The 19,104-nt window shown below is 43.4% G+C and overlaps 1 protein-coding gene across 4 annotated transcripts in view; it reads right to left on the reverse strand.

Moving 5' to 3' along the window:
* AFF3 (ALF transcription elongation factor 3) overlaps nucleotides 1–19,104 on the reverse strand; it is a 455,751-nt gene that overhangs the window by 16,971 nt on the left and 419,676 nt on the right. The gene's annotated exons all lie outside the window — the stretch shown is intronic.

Genomic DNA, 19,104 nt, shown 5'->3' on the forward strand with positions numbered 1-19,104 from the left:
TCAGTGAGGCCCAAGGGCCTTGGCATGAGCTGGCATCTGGTCTGCCAGCGTCACAGGAATTTCCCAAGTTTAAATCCCCCCCCCCTTTTTTTCTCTTTGATGTAGCTCAGTGAAGATATAGATTTAAAGTGTTTACGTCAGGCTAGGATGAGTCATAAAGCTGCCACTGACAATAACAGGAGTGGTACTGGATCCATAACTGCTATGGAAACCAACAGAAACAACACTGAGTCCTCTACCCCAATTAATCACTGTGCTTAATACTTAATAATGAAATGTTGCAGTTTGGAAAGAAATTTGTTTCACCTGTTTCCTTGATATGCAGCTGGTTGCATACATATTCCAGGAGATTTAATTATAGTTTGGAGGTATAATAGCAAGCTGGCTTTGCACTAATGGGAGACTAAGGGCCTGGCTACACTTGAGATGTAGAGTGCCAGGAGTTAAACCAGCCCTCGGAGACTGCAGCAGGGAAAGCGCTGCAGTGTGTTCACATTGTCGGCCGCAAGCGCAGTGGCGTAGCCACATTAGCAGCTCTTGCAATGCCACAGAGAGCAGTGCATTGTGGTAGCTATCCCAGTGTGCAAGTGGCTGCAGTATGCCTTTCATATGGGGGGATGGAGTGTGACAGGGAGTGTGTTGTGTGTATGTGGGGGGATAGACAGTGTATTGTGGGGGGCAGAGAGTGTGACAGTGGGGGGGGGGGAAGGGGGAAACCCCGACATCAGCCCCCACCCCGTCTCTCTTTTTCACACAAACACATAAAAACGCCTGCCTCTGCAGCGGCAGCATTCCACAGTAATGGTTTGCTTTGTCCCGGAGCAGATAAGCAGCCAGCTGTCAGAAATGGAACTTTGAACGGGGATATCCGCATGCCTGCAGCCGAGTTCAAAACAATTACCAGAGTGGCCAAATGACTTCAAGGGATTATGGGATGTTTCCGGAGGCCAATCACAGCGCAGTAATGCAACATGTCGTCCATACTGACATCCCGGCGTTTCAGCCAGAGCACAGGAAGCTCTATGCTTCTTGTGGAGGTAGATTACCAGGAGCGCTTCAGCTGCAGAGTCCAGGCGCTCTAAGTGCCTTGCCAGTGTGGACACCTCAGGAGTTAGGGTGCCCGGGGCTGATTTAATGCGCTCTAACTTGCAAGTGTAGCCAAGGCCTAAGTAAGGTTAGACAGAAGTAAAATTTGACATGTGGGTAATTTTTAATTACCTCTGACAAAAAATATTTTACAAATTTTCTTCAAGTTTAGCAGAGCCTTTGCTTTTTGAGTAAATCTAGCAGTTTTCAAAGATATAGGTAGGGAAAAATGCTCTATAATGGGAACTAGTTGCAATCTTAACTGTGCAGAGGAGAGTCTACTGCTTTTCCATAACAACAACAAAATGAAAAAGAAAAAAATAACATCTTAGTTCAAAATGTTTCTTTTTGTCCCCCTCAATGTGGAATTTCACCCCAGATTTGAGTTGGTACCTTTTCCAAGATTGCAGGGCTGGACTAATGACAGTTTTAAGTTCCAATACCTCCCAATCCATCACAGCTAAAAATATCTCCTGTGCCCATTGAGACCCCCATCGTAGTATGTATGGAATCCTCATCGTTGGAGATTTTAAAGAGCAGGTTAGACAGACACCGGTCAGAACTGGTCTAGTTATACTGAATCCTGCCTCAGTGCAGGTGGATGGACTAGCAATCAGTGTTTCTCAACCTTTTTGATACCAGGGACCTTCCTAAACTGTATCAGGGTGATCTCAGGGACCAGCGCTGGTCCATGGACCGGTTGGTGAGAAACACTGGACTAGATGACCTCTTGAGCTCCCTTCCAGCCCTAGATTTCTATGATTCTATGAAACAAAATATAGATAGCAAGTGTTGGCAGATGTTTGGATTTATCACCTTTGTCACTTGCAAGATCATCCCAAACTCATGTCATTAAAACTTTTCTCCCACCACCATGCATATATAAATTGCGTCTATAATTTGTTTGCTTGAAGTGTCCTGACAGCCTGCAAAAGCAAAGTAAGATAATGCAATGTAATTATACTCTACTTATACAGAAGTTAACTGTAAAACTTGTAAATTGCTCGCTAGCTTGTAACAGCATAGACACTGCTCCAGAGCTATGATTACCAAGTTATTCTGCAGTTATGATTAGCAATGAAAGTATTAACATGAGACATGCATTATTTAAGTAATAATCTCCACCTTTGCAGGTTCTGCCACGATGCACTGAGCCAAAGGGCTCGTCTACTCTGTGGGAAATACACATTATGGGGGTGCAATTTCTAAAGCACACTAACATGTTGCTCATTAATTAGTCTGTACAGACACTATTGGTGTACACTAAAGGTACCCTAGTGTCGGGGCCGGCTCCAGCATTTCTGCCGCCCCAAGCAAAAAAAAAAAAAAAAAAAGCTGCGGTCGGCGGCGGCAGTTCGGCGGTAAGTCCTTCGCTCCTAGTGGGAGTGAGGGACCTGCTGCCCCTGAATTGCCGCAGGTGCCGCCCCGCTCCCTTGGCTGCCCCAAGCACCTGCTTGTTAAGCTGGTGCCGGCCCTGCCTAGTGTGCTCTAATATAGTACTCTTTCAAACAGTAATTGTAGGTTACTCCATGAATTGTAGGTTACTCCATGAATTGTAGGTTACTCCATGAATAACTCTTCTGAAGTCAATGGGACTATTTGTAGAGCATGGTGCTACCCCACAGGAGTAAGGTTATCAGAATCTGGCACTATTTATAGAGATAGGCCCAACCTGTAAAATTTAGATTTGCATCTGGATCTGAACTTTCTTCTAGTTTAGAATGTTGGGAGTCAGTGTTTCAATTGAAGCAATGTTTAAAATAATTAAATATTAATTGCTATAGCTAGGTCTAATTCATACAGATTTCACCTATGTCGTTTAAAGTGACTTTGGAGGTAGATGTAGGGGATTGCAAGATTGAATTAAAACATATTTTTCTAAGTTGTGATATTGTCCCCAATTAATTTAAATAGAAAAGTCCATATTCATAAATCCAGAAATACAGCCACATTTAGATTTCTTCAAGATATTAACAGTAAGAGAATCTTTAAGGAAATATGTATGTGTATGTCTACATTGTAAACACATGCACACCCTATGAAGAAGCACTCAACTCTCCATAGTGAAAAATGTGCCTGACTTTCTGTTATAACTCTAATTTTGAAATCCAATGCCACAAATCTGCAAACATTGTAATCAGCTTACAAATTTGTATGCTGTGAGAGAGTTTTAAAATGAAATTTCTTATTAGATTCTATGTAAATTTGCTGTTTTGTTTTTAAGATGCAGGCCAATAATATCATGTTTTGGCTGTTTTAAAATTTTTCTAATGCTTTTTTATTATGGACTCTCTCCAAAACAAGGAAGATTTGAAGTTTCCTGTTTAGTCTGGGTTTGCAATTTGTACACAAGTGCCCTTTGCCCCTTTAAATCCAGCATTACAGATCATTTAAAAATTATGTTCTGAAGTGAAATCTTCAGAATGTTCTGTAGGCTTCTTGCAGACACAGTATCTCAGGAGCACGATGGACTATTATGATCTGAAGAACTTAGCAGCTGTGTCACATTCCCTGTGCACCTTACACATTGTCCACAATCCATGAGCAACTTAATTATTCAGCATGTCTAGCTCAGATCCTGTGCACTTAATATATTATACATTTCTGAGATGATGCACATGATTACCTGTGAAATTCACAACAGAGTATGTTCAAAGTTTTCTAGTACTACAGACTATCGAGGTATAATGATTTCAAATTTGTACATCTTTTAAGATCTTTTCCATTTACCTAAACTTCCTCTGTGACTGGGCCTCCCGAGTGAGATTTGTGGGAATACCAGTATTTGTGGTAATTTCAGACTTTTTATTCCCATGGATTCTCTCATTTTCCTACATGGAATAAACTTCCTTTTATTTAAGCAATATGTGAGTTGTTGCTTGTTTTGGATGTTGCTGTTGGGAGGCATCCTGAGGTGAAGTAAGAAATCCTTTGATCGCTGAGGAGAAATAAAAGGAAAGTCCGAGCCTAAACCCACTTTGGATTCTTAGCCTAAAGTATCTGCCAGAAGGTGCTTGTAACTGAGCTCGCAATTCAGCATGGGAAAAACTGAAAGACCAGGGAAAGGAAGGGAACTATTTAGAGCTAAAGGGGCAGGAGGTATTAGGCTGCTTATTAAATTGGGGTAGAGGGTGAGTAACAGAAATGGCAGTTCTGTAAAGTTAATTCACGGTCTCCTGTTTTTCAGTGGGTTGGGCCTGATTATCTTCTTACTTACACTGGTATATCTCCATTGACTTCAACGGTATTACTCCAGATTTACACCAATGTAAGTAAGAACAAAATTGGCTCTTTGTTTTTTAGCAGAAGTGTGACTTCAGTTTGTGTGTACAATTAACTTTTTGACAATCTATTTACAACCTTACCTGTATATCAAACTTTTTTGTTTCCAAATATCTCAATATTGATATGGCTATAGACTTCTTCAGCAAAGCAGAGATGAGTTACAACACAGACTATATCCCTCACATTGCTCTTTAAAAGGCAATAGAAAGACTGCCAAGCATCAGTGCCAACTCAGGAACCTGGATGAATTCTCATTGGGATGAGCTGGAATAATGTGCCATTATATGAAACCAACTCCTCTTGATGAGAATTTACCCAACTATACTGACTGGGTAGCTCCATCAAATGCAGCTGGAACCAGTTCAACACATTCTCAGTCACATCTAGCTAGTCACCTAGGCAGTGCCATAGAATCTAGTCATTTACAAAATAAAAAACCTCACTGAGAGTTCTGATAGTACAACAAGGATAGGCTTCTTTTTCCATAGTGGTATGCAGCTCATTCATGATTTTCAAGGGCAATCTCAGGACCATGTCTGTGGCTGACTCCTGGATTAAATTTATCAAACAATTCGCTACTGTCCACAAGTCCTTTCACTTGTATTACCACCACTTTCTTTAGGAACTTGTCAAAAACCAGCAGGAAATACAGCATGTCCATTACTTGTTATGTTGCACATGATCACAGCATGAGGTAGCATGGCTTTAAGCATTATAATCACTCTCCTTCCAATAGCAGCCTTTTAGAGTTTCCAGACTGCTGACATCCTACGAATGGTGTTACTACCCAGGTGAAATGCAGGTTTGTGTGTGTGTTTCTCTATGTACTGTATATATGTGCCAGATTACAGTGAGTCTGAGAACCTCCCTTTACCATCTCGGTCATCTGCCATCTTCCGTGAATTATATTTAGTTGAGCAGATAATTTAGCAAAAGAAATGTAAATTCATGCAGTCAGAAATTAATCATACAAAGCAAATCAATAAAAGCATTATTTCACAAAATAATCTAGCAGTATTTACAAAAACAATCTCTTTGGAAGTCAACATCATTGGATTTACCAGGTACTACATAGCTTAGAGTCCAATACACAATTTTAATTATAACTGCATTCAAACACACATTTTTCATCTATTTTGATATATTGTGTAGTTTTCAGTTTTATTTGCATAATTTACCATTTGTACATTATTTCTCGCTGTGTATGATGCTTTATGAGGATACATTAAAAAAGGTAGTAAAAGTTCAATGAACCATCAAAACTGTAGCCAAGTGCATATTTTAATGTTCTTCAGAGATAGCATTACTGAAGTATTATAAAAACCACACTAGTGCTTCCATAATGTAAAACAATTGCATGTAATAAAAGCAACTTAAATCATAATTCTAAATGCAGGGCCAGATTCACCCGAGGATTGTGTACTTTGCAACCCAGGCACTCAAGGGTGGTTGTGCTGGAGAGGGCAAGGAGGGCATTTTAAAGATCTAATCAGGGCTAAATGGAATCCATCAGTACAGGCTGGCCTATTCCTACCCCTCCTAGCCCATCCCCAGCCATTTCTGAGGTGGCATCAGCAAAGCTCTGAGCCTTTTAGGTTGACTGCACCATTGCACTCCTACTCTGGAAAGACTTAAAAAAATCAGGTAAGAGAAAGAAGATCACATAAAGACAAATGAAAAAATTCAACAGCTTAGTATAACTGTGAGGAGGGCTACTCTCTGTGAGCAGCTGGTAAGGAGCACCATATTTATAATCCTTTCAAATGACAGAGCTCATAGGCATTCAAGGGGAAATATGGCTGTTTCCAGAATGATAACAATGAGGAATCTTGTACTAGCATTCGATCTAGGCCAGGAACAGTGGAAGAAAACAGGTGCTCAGGCACTCAGGTATCACCGTGATGGGTATGATATAAAAACCTAGCTAGATAGGCTAAGTAGACAGTTCAGAAGCCCATAGGAGAAGTTGCAAGGGGGGAGGGGCTCAGAGTCTGGGCTCCAGCCCTAGCCTGAATGTCTACACTGCAATTTTTAGCCCTGCAACTTGAGCCCCATGAGCCCAAGTTAGCTGAATGGGGCTCCGAGACTCAGGGCTGCGGGTTTTTATCACAGTGTGGACATCCCCTTAGAAATATCTGACCACCAAACATCTCTGCCCCTTCTTCTGTGCTTCCCCTTACACACAGAACAGCCTCTGACCTGATCCGGGAGGCCACTACCTTCTCCTCAAGGTATACCTTTGCAGAGAAACTTATCAGCCAATTAATGATGTGGGGGAGGAGGAGGAAGATGGGGATATTTGTCACTAACTTTACCTAAGTAAAATAATAATTTTTATAATTATGATTTGTATTATAGTAGCATTTGTGGGTCCCAGCTGAGACTGAGGTGCCATTGTGCTAGGCACTGTACAAATACACAGTAAGGTACAGTCCTTGCCCTGAAGAGCTTACATTCTAGATAGACAAGAAAGAAGGATGATTATTTTATAGATGGGGAAATGAGGCATAGACAGATTAAGCAATTTGCCATCTATTAAATCTGTGAGAGGCAGGAATTGAATTCCCTTAGATTATAAGCAATTTGGAGCAGAGATTGTCCTTTCTAGTAGAGGTGTGTACCGTGCCTAGCACAATAAGGTCCTGAGCCTAGAACAGTGCCTGTGGGTGAAAAGGTCTGTGGACTAGAGCCTGGGTCTGCCAAAAAACTGGCCTGGTTGCTATTTTCACAATGCCACGAGGAAGCCACGCAGAGCTCTAGCCAGGGAGCACTGTGGGGAGCAGGTTTGGCAGGAAATACCATCCAAGAGGGACAACCCTGCAGCCCTCTGAGTGACCAAGCACCCTATTTAACACTAGGGGTTGGCCCAAGAAGTTGTCTGGGGAATCACACCGACTTTGACCTGTTGTGACTCCAGACTTTGCCTCGTCTCTTGATCTCCAATCCCAGCCTGACTCTGACCCTGACTCTTGCCTCCTGACTCCGGCCTGATACTACTGTTGATCTCCGGCCTCTGACTCCAGCCTGACTTTAGGGTTGCCATCCTTCCAGGATTGTCTTGGAGTTTCCAGGAATTAAAGATTATGACATGTAATGGAACCTCCAGGAATACACAAAATTGGCAACTGTGATGCATGACCAGAAAGGGTTAAGCATCCTGCAAGATAAATGACCCAAAGTCAACCATTAGATACATGTTAGAAAGTATGTGAATGGTAATTAGCACCATTCCATGCTAGAGACGCTAAAACTTTGAAAAGGAAACCTGTATTTTTAGAGAATTGGAAATGATACTAATTGTATGTATGTACTTATATCTTGTAGAATGTTAGCCACATAAACAGACAGTTCCTGTCTGTCACTATAGCTACTGATTCAGAGATCAAAAGGACATATTAACATTTAGATGAACTGTAAACATAGTAAGATCACTGTATTCATCTCTCTTTGAAATGTATAGCAAATCATCTGTGAATGGTGGAAAAACAGGCAATTGCTTTATGTTAATCTGTGTAGATAATTACCTGCAATGCTTAGGAAGTAGATCTACTTTAAAAGTCCACATAATTGCCTATTGTTCACCGAAGGACTCCGAGCTGTCACAAGAAGGTCTGAAACTGTATAAAGATGCTTGGGTCCTAATCCTTTTAATCTCAGATCTGCTTGATGCTTCATGCAGGGGAAGCTTAAGCCCAAGATTGAGATCTCCAGTCTTGACTGGATCTCCCTGAATATAAATATTGGACTATAACCTATGAACTAATTCTGAAAGAACTCTTTGCCACTATAAAACTCACCATCTCTGCTATGAATCTGAATCTCAAGAACTCTACTCATGTCTGTATGTAAACTGAACCTTTAACCAATACTCTCTCTCTTTTGTTTTTTAATAAATTTTAGTTTAGTTAATAAGAATTGTCTGTAAGCGTTTATTTGGGTAAGATCTGAAATATTCATTAACCTGAGAGGTAATGTGTCCGATCCTTTGGGATTGGTGGAACTTTTTTATACGATGAATAAGATTTTCAGTAATCCTCATCATATTTGACTTGTATGTCTGGGTGGAGGCCCAAGGCTGGGTTGCTTTAAGGGAACTGTGTTGTTGGCTTCTGGGTAGCCAGTGAGATATTATAGAAGCTGTTTTGTGTTGACTTGGTAAATCTAAGTATTGGAATATCCACCAGCTTTGGGGATTGTCTGCCCCATTCTTTGCAGTTCACCCTAATTGAGTGACCTCAATTGGCTCACCTGGGACTCCGGTCACAGCAACCTTACCTGACTCTGACCCTGATTTCTTGCTCCTGCTTCCAGCTAGAAAACTGACCACCAATCCCATCTTGGCCTGGTTGGAGGCTACATTTGAGGGCGGAGCAGGAAAAACAGAGGGCATTGGTTCAGGAACCCCCTGAACTTCTGGCAGTTCCCATCAAAACATTTGATTAGTGGTACTGCAGGACCTTATTCAGAATCCAATGGCCCAACCTGAGCCTAGAGCCTGATCCTAGCAGGGAGAGAATGCACCAGGCTCAGGTTTGGCCATTGACCCCTGAACTGAGCCCCGCAGTACCACTACCCGAACGTTTTGATGGGAACTGCCAGAAATTCAGGGGGTTTCTGAACCAATGCCATCTCCTTTTCCACCCTCAAATATAACCCACCAATCAGGCCAAGGTGGGATTGGTGATCAGTTTGAGAGCTGGAGAAACTCTGGATTGGGCCTCCCCCCTGATGGAGCAGGACTGCCTGGTGCTAATGGACTGGAACGCCTTCCTGCTAGCATTTTCCACAGTTTTTGATGATCTGCATCGTGCTCACTTAGTGGAAGTTGCACTACGAAGGCTCCAGCAAGGGCAAGGGCCAGCTGCCTTGTATGCTGCCTGGTTCGCAGCTGACATTGAGTGGAATGAGGCGGCGCAACTGCATCATTTTCGGTGTTGACTTAGTGAGGAAATAAAGGACGAGCTAGCCCATGTTGAGACCCTGACTGGCTTGGATACTTTCATTGACCTCTCCCTCTGCATCGACAACAGGCTGCGTGAGTGAAAGGAGGAGAGGAGGGGCATCCTGCCACCGCTCTGCCCACAGCTTACACTGAAAACCCCAGGGCCCAACCATGAACCGATGCATGTTGATCTGGGCCACAGGTTGATCTAGGGCTTGACCCCTAGATCACAATAACTTATGCTTTTATTGTGGAGCATCAGGGCATGCCCTCACCTCCTGCAAACCTCGTTTCCTGATTCCTTGTGGGTCGAGCAAGCCCAAGACAGATGTGGGGGGCCAGCCTGGGCACCACCAGGGCATTATGCTCTGGAACCACCCCTCAGCCTTCAAGAGAAACCTGATCCAGGACACATAGGTCCTCCCCACACTTCCAAATATGCATAAAGCTATGTGCCATGGATGGGACCAAGCCGATTTCCCTTCAGTGGGCTCTGATTGATTCCAAGGCTACCAATAACATTATAGATGCTAAAGCTGCTAAAGCGCTACAAATCACCCTCTGTTTAAAGCCTACATCAGTTCTCATAGAAAGATGTCCTCAGGGCCAGGGATGCAGGAAACAGTACATCTGGAGGCCATACACCAGGGTCATCAGGAAGTGCTACAGTTCAATGTGATCCACTTTCCATGAGATCAGTTCTCCACACTTCCCCCTAATTCTTTGTATCTCCTGGCTGGGGCAGCATGACCCTGGCAGGAAAAGTGGATCAACTTCCTCTCTGAATATTGCTGAAGAATATTGTGCAGCTGGCCCCAACCGTCTGGTCCTGGGCTCCTGCAGCTGATTGGAACCAACAGCACCTGTGAGGGATCTCCAGCTAGCGGGGGTTAGCCAGAAGGAGTCACTCCCAAGCCTGAGTCCCAGTCTCCTGGAAAAGTATTGAGATTATGCAGACGTTTTTGAAAAAAAGAATGCAGGCATGCTACCTCTGCACTGGGACTATGACTGTCCCTAGACCTGAAACCTGGGACAAAGGTCCCTTATGGATAGATCTATGCAATGTCTGAGCCAGAACTGGTGGCCCTTTATGTATATATCCAGGAAAATCTGGCCAAGGACTTCATCTGGTGCTTCATCTCCCCAGCAGGGGATCCGGTCCTTTTTGTTAAGAAAAAGGATGAGATGCTATGCCTTTGCATAGACTGTCGGGCCCTAAATCAGAATTTTCACCAAACTGGACCTCTGGGGTCTTACAACCTACTGTGCATCAGTGCAGGAGACAAATGGATGGTGGCCTTTCAAATGCGCTAGGTGACACTTCCATCAAGCACCAACCAGCACAAACTAACCCCTACGGTATGTTATTGGGAAATTAGGAGAAACTTGCCAGATCCTATCAATGGTGAATCTCAATGGAAATCTTTGCAAAACTCAAATGGTTTCCTGGAACTACAACAAGTGGGAAATAAAAAGTAGAAATGACCTGACTTAAGATAACAAGAGATTTCTTATAAAAGATTTGTTGATTTTGTTGAACCACAAAGCTAAAAAGTGAATTAACCCCAGAAATATGTGCTGAGTGCCTGCACCAACCAGACTGTAGGGATACAAAGTATAAAAATAAGTTTTAACTTGACTTTTCTTAAACACCTCTTCCCCTGGTGAAATCCTAGCTTTTCCTACTTTGCGCAGGACTAGAGCTGGGTGAAATATTTTGCCTGACACTTTTTTTTAACTGGAAAAGATAGATTGAGATTGACCAAAAGACTTCGTGAATTTGTGTTGATTTCACTGAATTGTTTGGCCTAAAGAACGCCCCCTCACAAAAAAAAAAAAAAAAAAAAAATCAGAAAGTTTCATTTTACATTTTCAAAATGAAATGTTTTAATTTTTTGGTTCAAGATGACTTTTTGTTTCAAAAATTCTTTTGTTTTTTTAAATAAAATTAATAAAAATTGTTTTAAAATGGTCATAATAAAAAATCATGTGTCTCAAAATAGATTTTTTTTATTGTTCAATTCACCAAAATTTTTGTTTCTGTTTGAGCTAAAACAATTTCCCTCCCATCCCTGATATTTTTGAGTTGCTAGAGAACTGAAAAACCCATTATTTGGCCAGCTCTATTCCTGTGTCCCAGTCCAGTGTACAAACCACAGACCCATCTTCTTTATATATATGTAGAAAGTCTTCATAGTTGACTATACCTCTCTCCCACCTTATATATGTCTCTTTTCCTCTTGGATTGTGCTAAGAACTGTTCATTAACATAAAAAGATGTGGTCCCTGCACCAAAAAACGCACAACGTCCCACCCCTGTCTCAGTGAGAGGATGTTTGATTGTGTTCCTAAGAGGAAAGAGAATGGAGGGGCAGACGTGGCTGCTCTGGGGTTTCCTCTTCCCCACATCCCCTGCACCAAACACAAGTGAGCGGGAAGCGAGGGGTATGTGTGGGGGAGAAGTGATTTCTCCGCATCTCCCTGTTGCTATTGTCTGGGCTGTGGAGCTGAACGGCGAATTGATTATGTGTCTTGCATCCTTCCTTTTATTGTTTGTGAAGCCCTCAGAGCATGCAACAGCCATCCTGTTATGGCTACTGCTCTGCCCTATAAATGATTAGGAAGGAATTTTTCCCTTGGGTCAGGTTTGACACGGTGTCCAATTTTTGGTTTGGTTTTTTTTGAGGGGTTTTTTTTGGCCTTCCTTGCAGCAATTTTGAGGCCTGATTTTAGCTTAATAAGGAGCAAGGGCATGACTTAAGAGTTGCATTTGAGTTTGTAATTTCATTGCAACTTGCAGCCGGTATCCAGTGCGGGTGAAAGGCTCAAAAAAGGCCAACTCTCAGAGATAAACATGAGGCCTGGGAGATGGCTGGTAGATCCTATTAGCCTGAAGAAAGCAGGGAAGCCCTTAAGTTTTCACAGACTGAGGCACCCTTCATATGGATGCTAATCTCCCCTCATTGGGAGAGGGTGGGAGGATTGAGAGGTGCTAGGGGTTAGGCTGAAGGGGGCCAAACTTGAATATTGATTGTCTGGTATAGAGGCCATTACATTTTGCACTGGACCCAGGTAAATTTAAAGCCCTGGGGCTTTTGTTGTTGTTGTTGGTTGGTTTTGGTTGGGGGGAAGAGGAATCCCCCTGCATTAAACTTAAAAAGTTAATAGAGCTGCAGTCTTCTGCTTTAAAATCCCTCCCAATGTCTGTGTTTCATGCTCCTGTATGTCCCGATTAATAGATTCTGGACTGGAGCCTCGAGGCCCTGCTGTAACATACATATTAAATAACAATAGCACACCAAAAACAAAACTCACATCCAGCATATCTAATGAATAACAATCTTAAGTACAGTCTGTAGAGTAACCTTTTGTAAATGCTGAGAATGGCTGATAACATGTTACCTGCTCTGCTGGACCAGACAGAATGTTTGGTAATTTGGCTGAAGGCAGCTTTCACGACTGTCTATTTTATTTGGCTCAAAGGTGCTGTATAAATAAATAAAATGCATCACACTAAGAAAACAACACAATAAACTTTCAGGAGCAGCAGGGCCAGTGTCCTCCAAAGGATACCAGTACAATAGGTTAGGACGAGCTTGTTCATTTTCCAGTGCAGTAAATTTCTACATCAGTAAGAGAGACTCTTTTCAAATGTACATCTGTCACAGTAAGTCCCAAATCCTACCCTCCCACTGCAATTCCATTGCACAGGAGAGAGAGGCTCTATTTCAGAAGCGTGTACAGTTTGTGCATGGCTGTGTGCCCTATAGGATGAGGCAGGACCGCTGCTGGTTCCATTGGCCATTCACACCATTTAGAATGAGCACAAACAGTGCCAAGGCAATACTAGTTCTGTAGATGAAGGACTGGACAAAGAGCAGATACACTGCTGTTCCATAGCCTGAGGCAGATTCCTTTCCTTCTGCCTAACAGAGATCCCCAGCACCTAGTCATCTGGGTACTAACAACAGAAGTTTCCCCTAAGGAAAGTCAGTGGGAGTTTTGCCCCTCAATAACATTACAACAGGGCCCTAACAGTATGTCTACACTGCAACGTAAGCACAGACACAAACTTAGGCTTGAGCCGAAACCCCACTTCCATCTACACACAAATCTCTCAGACTCGGGCTCAGACCTATGGGCCTAGGACTCTTTGGGGGTATAGGGGACGAACCCAAGTCAAGCTGGCATGAAGGGTTCGAGCCTGCCACAGGCTAAGCCCAGAGCCCCTGGATCAGAGCAGGTGAGACCAATCCACTAATTAAAGAGGGCTGGGCTACACCTGGGCCTATAGAGGTTGCTAGTGGGCACCTGGAAAGGAAGGACTGAGACAGGTTGTGCCCTGGGCAGGGGAGACCCACACTGAAGTGGAGTTAACTCCTGAGGTGCGTCCCTGGAGCAAGGGGCCAGGGGCTGTTGTTCCAGGAAGAGAGCAGAGCTGGTTGAGACTGGGAAGCTGCCAGGAGTAGAGTGCCAGAGACCCCTGGGAAGGGTGACCCTGAAGCCTGGGGCCAAGAATGGGGTTAAAACTATTTTCTGTTTGTTTGATAACCCTTGTTAAAAGAAATAAACCTCCTAGAAAAGCCTGGGCGTGGCAGTGCATGCTTTGGAGCTGGGAGAAGTGACAGTCCTGGTGACAGAGCCCTATTGCTGTGTAGTGTAGATGCAACCCACTTGAATCAGGTCCTGAGAGTCCGCAAAAAGTATTCCACAATCTCATGGGCCAATTTCCTTTGTCCTTGCCATCCTAAGACTCTCCAATCAACTCAAGTTTATTTGCTAGATAATCTGCTTTGATTTGTTTGCTATCCCTTATAATCACTTAAAATCTATCTTTTGTAGTTAATAAACTTGTTTTTGCTTTGTTTAAAACCAGTGTGTGGGAGTCATAACTCAGGACAGAAAGCTGTTGTGTATTCATCTCCACATTGAGGGAGGGGGCGAATTTCATGAGCTTACTCTGTACAGTTCCCTGTGCAGCGCAAGACAGTATAATTTGAGGTTTACCCTCCAGAGGAGGTGTGTGCCTGAGTAACTGGGAAGTTCCCTAACTGGAGCCTTTCCATGCAGGGCTTGTAGCTGGGTGTGTCTCTACCTGTATGTGGGCTGGACAGCTTGTCATAGCAGTACAGTGTAAAGGGAGCCCAGGCTGGTGGGTCAGGGGGGGTTCAGTGGTACCCCAGTTCCAGGTGGCACCCCAGGGGGAACCCGTCACAGCTACCCTTGAGCCTGGTAAGTTTCTGGCTCCATGCTAATGTTTATTGATACCATAATGGGAGGGATTTCTACTCTATGAACCAATGCAAAAGTTATGAGAGACCTAGGTTAGCAGTGTGTATTTGCTAATAATGGATTGTATCCCAGCACCTTGGCTTCTCCCCTCCACCTCCCTTGCACCATGTGGAGTTCAAAATGGCCTAGGAAATGCTAACAGTAAAGTACACCTTTCAAGAGTATTTTTACTGGGAAGGCACAGATTTTTGCTAGGGCAATTCCTGTTTCTTAAAAATAATAGCATTACACAGCTGTGTCTTTAGGTTTGCTGCTATGTAAACACTCAACTGTCTATGGAGTTGCTTGGAAACAGAGAACTCTGCGTATGTTTGGGGAAATGTTTTCCATTTCCAAATCTAGTCCATTTTAGTTAGAGGTAATTCATGCTGCCCATAGGTGACAAAATCCTATGTCGCCACTATGACTGGGGTTTCAGTTTTTGTCCAGAAATGTGCTGGCTGCGGGGTGAAGGAAGGATGCGGAGTTCTGCGTGCTTGCATGCAGCCATAACAGGGTAAGCCAGGTGGAAGCCAACGCAGCATCCTGTTGATTCCCTCTTGAATTCTGAACCAATCCTGGGGGCTGATAGCTGCAAACTTTTCCTGAAGCAGGTACTCCACATAGGTAGTCACACTGTGGACAAGGGTATATTTTCCAGAGCCACCTTGGTAGCTGACCAGCCCCCTCCACTCATAGATGCGCTGTTCAATTTGGCTGCATGTATTATCAGTTTCCCACCAGCAGGATGAAATAACATCTCCCTTTGCCAACATGGCACCACAAGAACAGTTAAGTCCTCCAGAACATGAAAGGCCTGAAATGATAGCGAAAGCTTTGTAGCAAGACCACCAACCATTCTACCCCAAACGCAAGCAGTTATGTAATTTTTTGTAAAACAAAGTCAGCTTAGAATTTTTAACTTACCATTGTTTCTGCACTACTTTAGCTGGGATTAACCAGGCCGCGTCCACGGAAATTCTGTGGACTGATGCATCCCTCTCACAATATATTGCAGTTCAGTTGTGAAATGGAACATTTTATGTCCTTGAAATTCCACAAGAATTATTTCTGCGCTCCTCTTCTGAGCTATGTGAGAAAATAACCCTGTTTCTTGTCCTGCAGGCCCCTCAACCCCTACTGGCTGCTGTACCTCCCCAGCTTGCCCTCAGTGCAGCACAAGCCTGGCCCAACATACCTTCATGGACCATTCCAAAAGGGAGCATTTCTGTGAGGAACTGATGGTTGAAGTTTTGGAGAGGGCCCATGAGCAGGTTCAGTACCAGAAACAGAGGGACTTATGACTAGAGAAAGGGCATGCCGAGAGGCAGGAGAAAAGGCTGAGGCTCACCGCACAGCTTGAGGACAGGGTTTCAGCAGGGGAGCCGGCACTTGCTACACTGTTCCTGGAACAGGAAGGGCAGATAAGGGAGGAGGACAGAGATCAGCAGAGAGAACTGTTTGAGCGGCTCATCTCAATCATGGCTGCAAGAGTAACGGCTCCTGCTGCCTTTCTCACACCATGGCATGATTCCTCTGTGATGTCCCCTCGGTCTAGAAACAGCTTGGAACACTCCATATCTGAGTGGCCCATGCAGTTGGGCCCCAGGAGCAGCTGGCAGGGCAAACTAAACCCCACGCAGCCCTCCGTCCTGACTCCCACTCCTGTGGACACCTGCACCCCCCTCCCTGGTGCCAAGTGTGTGGAAAACAGGGAAAGAACTGGGGGCTAGGGGACATGCAGCAGCAGGGGGGTTCTGTCCTGTTTGCACTTTTCCTGCACTTTTGTTTTGTTTTGAAAATGTTGTTTTGTAGCTGATATTTGGGTGTTGTAATGGCAACCACCCTGCCTGGCAACGGGTGACAGTTGTACTGTTTTAACACATGTTTACAAATAAAGCTTTTTATGTCATCAAGAAAGTTTATTGCTATCACTGCACCTCATCATACAATCAGTATTGAAATAATCAAGCTAAATCCATGATCAGGAACAATGAGGAAGTACGTACAGCAATCCACTCTTCAATCACTTCCTTATATGAATCCATACCGTGAATCATCCTACCCTTTTTGTAAGTCATCGTATCATTCATAACTACATTGCAAGGCAATCAAGCCCCTATCTCTTCCTAGCACTGACACCCCCCAAACCAAACAACCTCAACCCCCACAAGCACATTCACAGAAGTACCAATCCTCCTCTTCCATGGGACCATGCAGGTCCATAATGTGGGAGCACAAAGCATCCCTGACTTCTGTTGCCCAGGTGCATCCAGCTCCAACTGTGGTAGCTGCACTTTCTGGCTGAGTGTACTGATTCAGTGGCCCCTTACTGTCATAGGTCCATTCAGGAGGAAATGGCTCACCTCTGGCTTCAAAGATTGTGAAGAGCACAGCAAGTCACAGTAATGCAGACAGCATTGATGCTACTAGCATCCAAACAGGTCTGTGGGCATCTCCAATAGTGCCTCATATGTGTTTCTTTACCCTGGAGGGTCAAGGCAAGCTACTCAGAAAGCTCTAAAAATGTAAGCTTTCTTCATGTGAAAGTTCTGGACCCACAGCTGATCATCCCAGGTCTGCATGACAATGTGATCCCACTAGTCTGTGCTTGTGGTCCTGTGCCAGAAGAGCTGGTTTATGTTGGGAGCATCAGCGGCTATAGCGAGTGTAATGAACAGCATCAGCCACTGTGAGTCTGCCATACCAGAGTATTCTTCCCTCCTCTGCTTTCTTATCCTTCTCCTGCTCCAGCAGAAACACTCTCAGGCGCCTTGCCTGTGTAAGAAAACGCCGCTGAAATGTCCACTAGCGTCTCATGGAAGCTCTGCCCATTTTCTGACACAGGAGTGAAAACGCAAGCAAGAGAACTTCTTGAAACGGGGTCTCCTCCATGTTGGTTGGCAGGCTGTGCTGGCAGGCTGTTCAAACTTCCTGTAATGTGCAGGGTGGGCAGGAAAGCTTTCCCACAGTGCACCACAAGCAAAAGGACAGAGCAGCCACATTTTGGGAGTCTGAGATATAGTTGGTTTGACTCAACTCTGTGTGCTGAGTGTGGACACCAGAGCCCCCACTGGTTCAAGGATTAGAAAATTCTTAACACAGGGTTAAGAATCAATATAGACACTCAAACCTCAGGTTCTCTAACAAAGGTCAGCTGACTTGAGTCCCATTAACCCTAGGCTTACATTGCAGTATAGACATAACCTCAATGTTATTACACAGCCTCTAAAATTCTCTTTATACAGTAGTATAAATCTCAAAGGGCTAAAAAAATCCTGTACATCTAACTGAAGTACACAAACTGGAAAACAGTAACCCCATATATCCCTTATATGTCACTTGTATGCCTGATATGTCAGATTCATAGATTCCAAGGCCAGAAGGGACCATTGTGATCATTGTCTGACCTCCTGAATAACATGGGCCACAGAACTTCCCAAAGTAATTCCTAGAGCATGTCTTGAAGCGTATTCAGAACATGCAGGAAAACCATGGAAAGTAGGATTTTGCTTGCCATTTAAAATACTTCATTTTAAGCAAATACAGTATCCACGATAGGTACTCTGCTAAACAAGTTACTTTTCACTGACCTACTTGTGATCCAATTTATCATTAGATACAACTGTTTTCAATGATCTGAAGAAAACAAGTTGGGAACAAAGTGAAAAGTTCTTGACTGGTTGAAACAAATTAGAGTGGTTGTTTTAAATCAGATATGTGGGATTTAGTCTCTTCATACTATGATCTCTGATTAAAACAGACAGTATAATCCAAGGCTGGATTACTGTAATTCAGAGTTTTGTGCTTTAACAGATGAAACTTCCTCTGGACATAATTTTGGGGCAAATGTTGTCATTAGGGGTACTACAGCAGGTTTAAAATTATGTACTGCATTTCTTCAAATCCCACGATATGGTACCATAGGAATTTGAAAAATTCTGTTTGGCATTTTTAATTTGATCTTTCTGATGTGTGAGTCAATTGTGTTGATTTTGGACATTTGCAATCAGTCTAATCCCCCACATTTTAGCGACCTCCATACATACCAATTTGGGATCCAAAATCAAGGGCTTCTGGTGATACACAGACAAAGGGCTCAGATGATAGGTGTAGAAATCCTTTACTTAGAAATAGTAACTGCCCATTGTACTATTTGTAAGGGCAAAATTAAGATATATTTGATTTTTGTTGCTTATCTAATTCAGCTTTTTAGATTGCTTTAATTTTTTTATTTTTTATGGGCTGCAAATTGCTTAGGGACACACTGCATGGAAGGCACTACACAGGAACAGTTTTTATTGTATCTCTCTCTCTGAAAAGGTTAAGCAGTTTTATTGCAGATGTCTGCCAGAAAAATCACATGTATCACTAATGGAAGAAGCAAGTGATAAAAGCCTCTGAGTTGATAGAGATAGTGAAAAAAGCCGTTTTAGCTCCTGTGACAGCATTCTGAAAAAAACCCCACTGTTTCTTATCAGCAGGTTGAGAAGGAATCAGACTGAGGTACAACAGTTGTA

This window comes from Chrysemys picta, chromosome 1, assembly GCF_011386835.1.
Source record: "Chrysemys picta bellii isolate R12L10 chromosome 1, ASM1138683v2, whole genome shotgun sequence".
Taxonomy (NCBI): domain Eukaryota; kingdom Metazoa; phylum Chordata; order Testudines; family Emydidae; genus Chrysemys; species Chrysemys picta.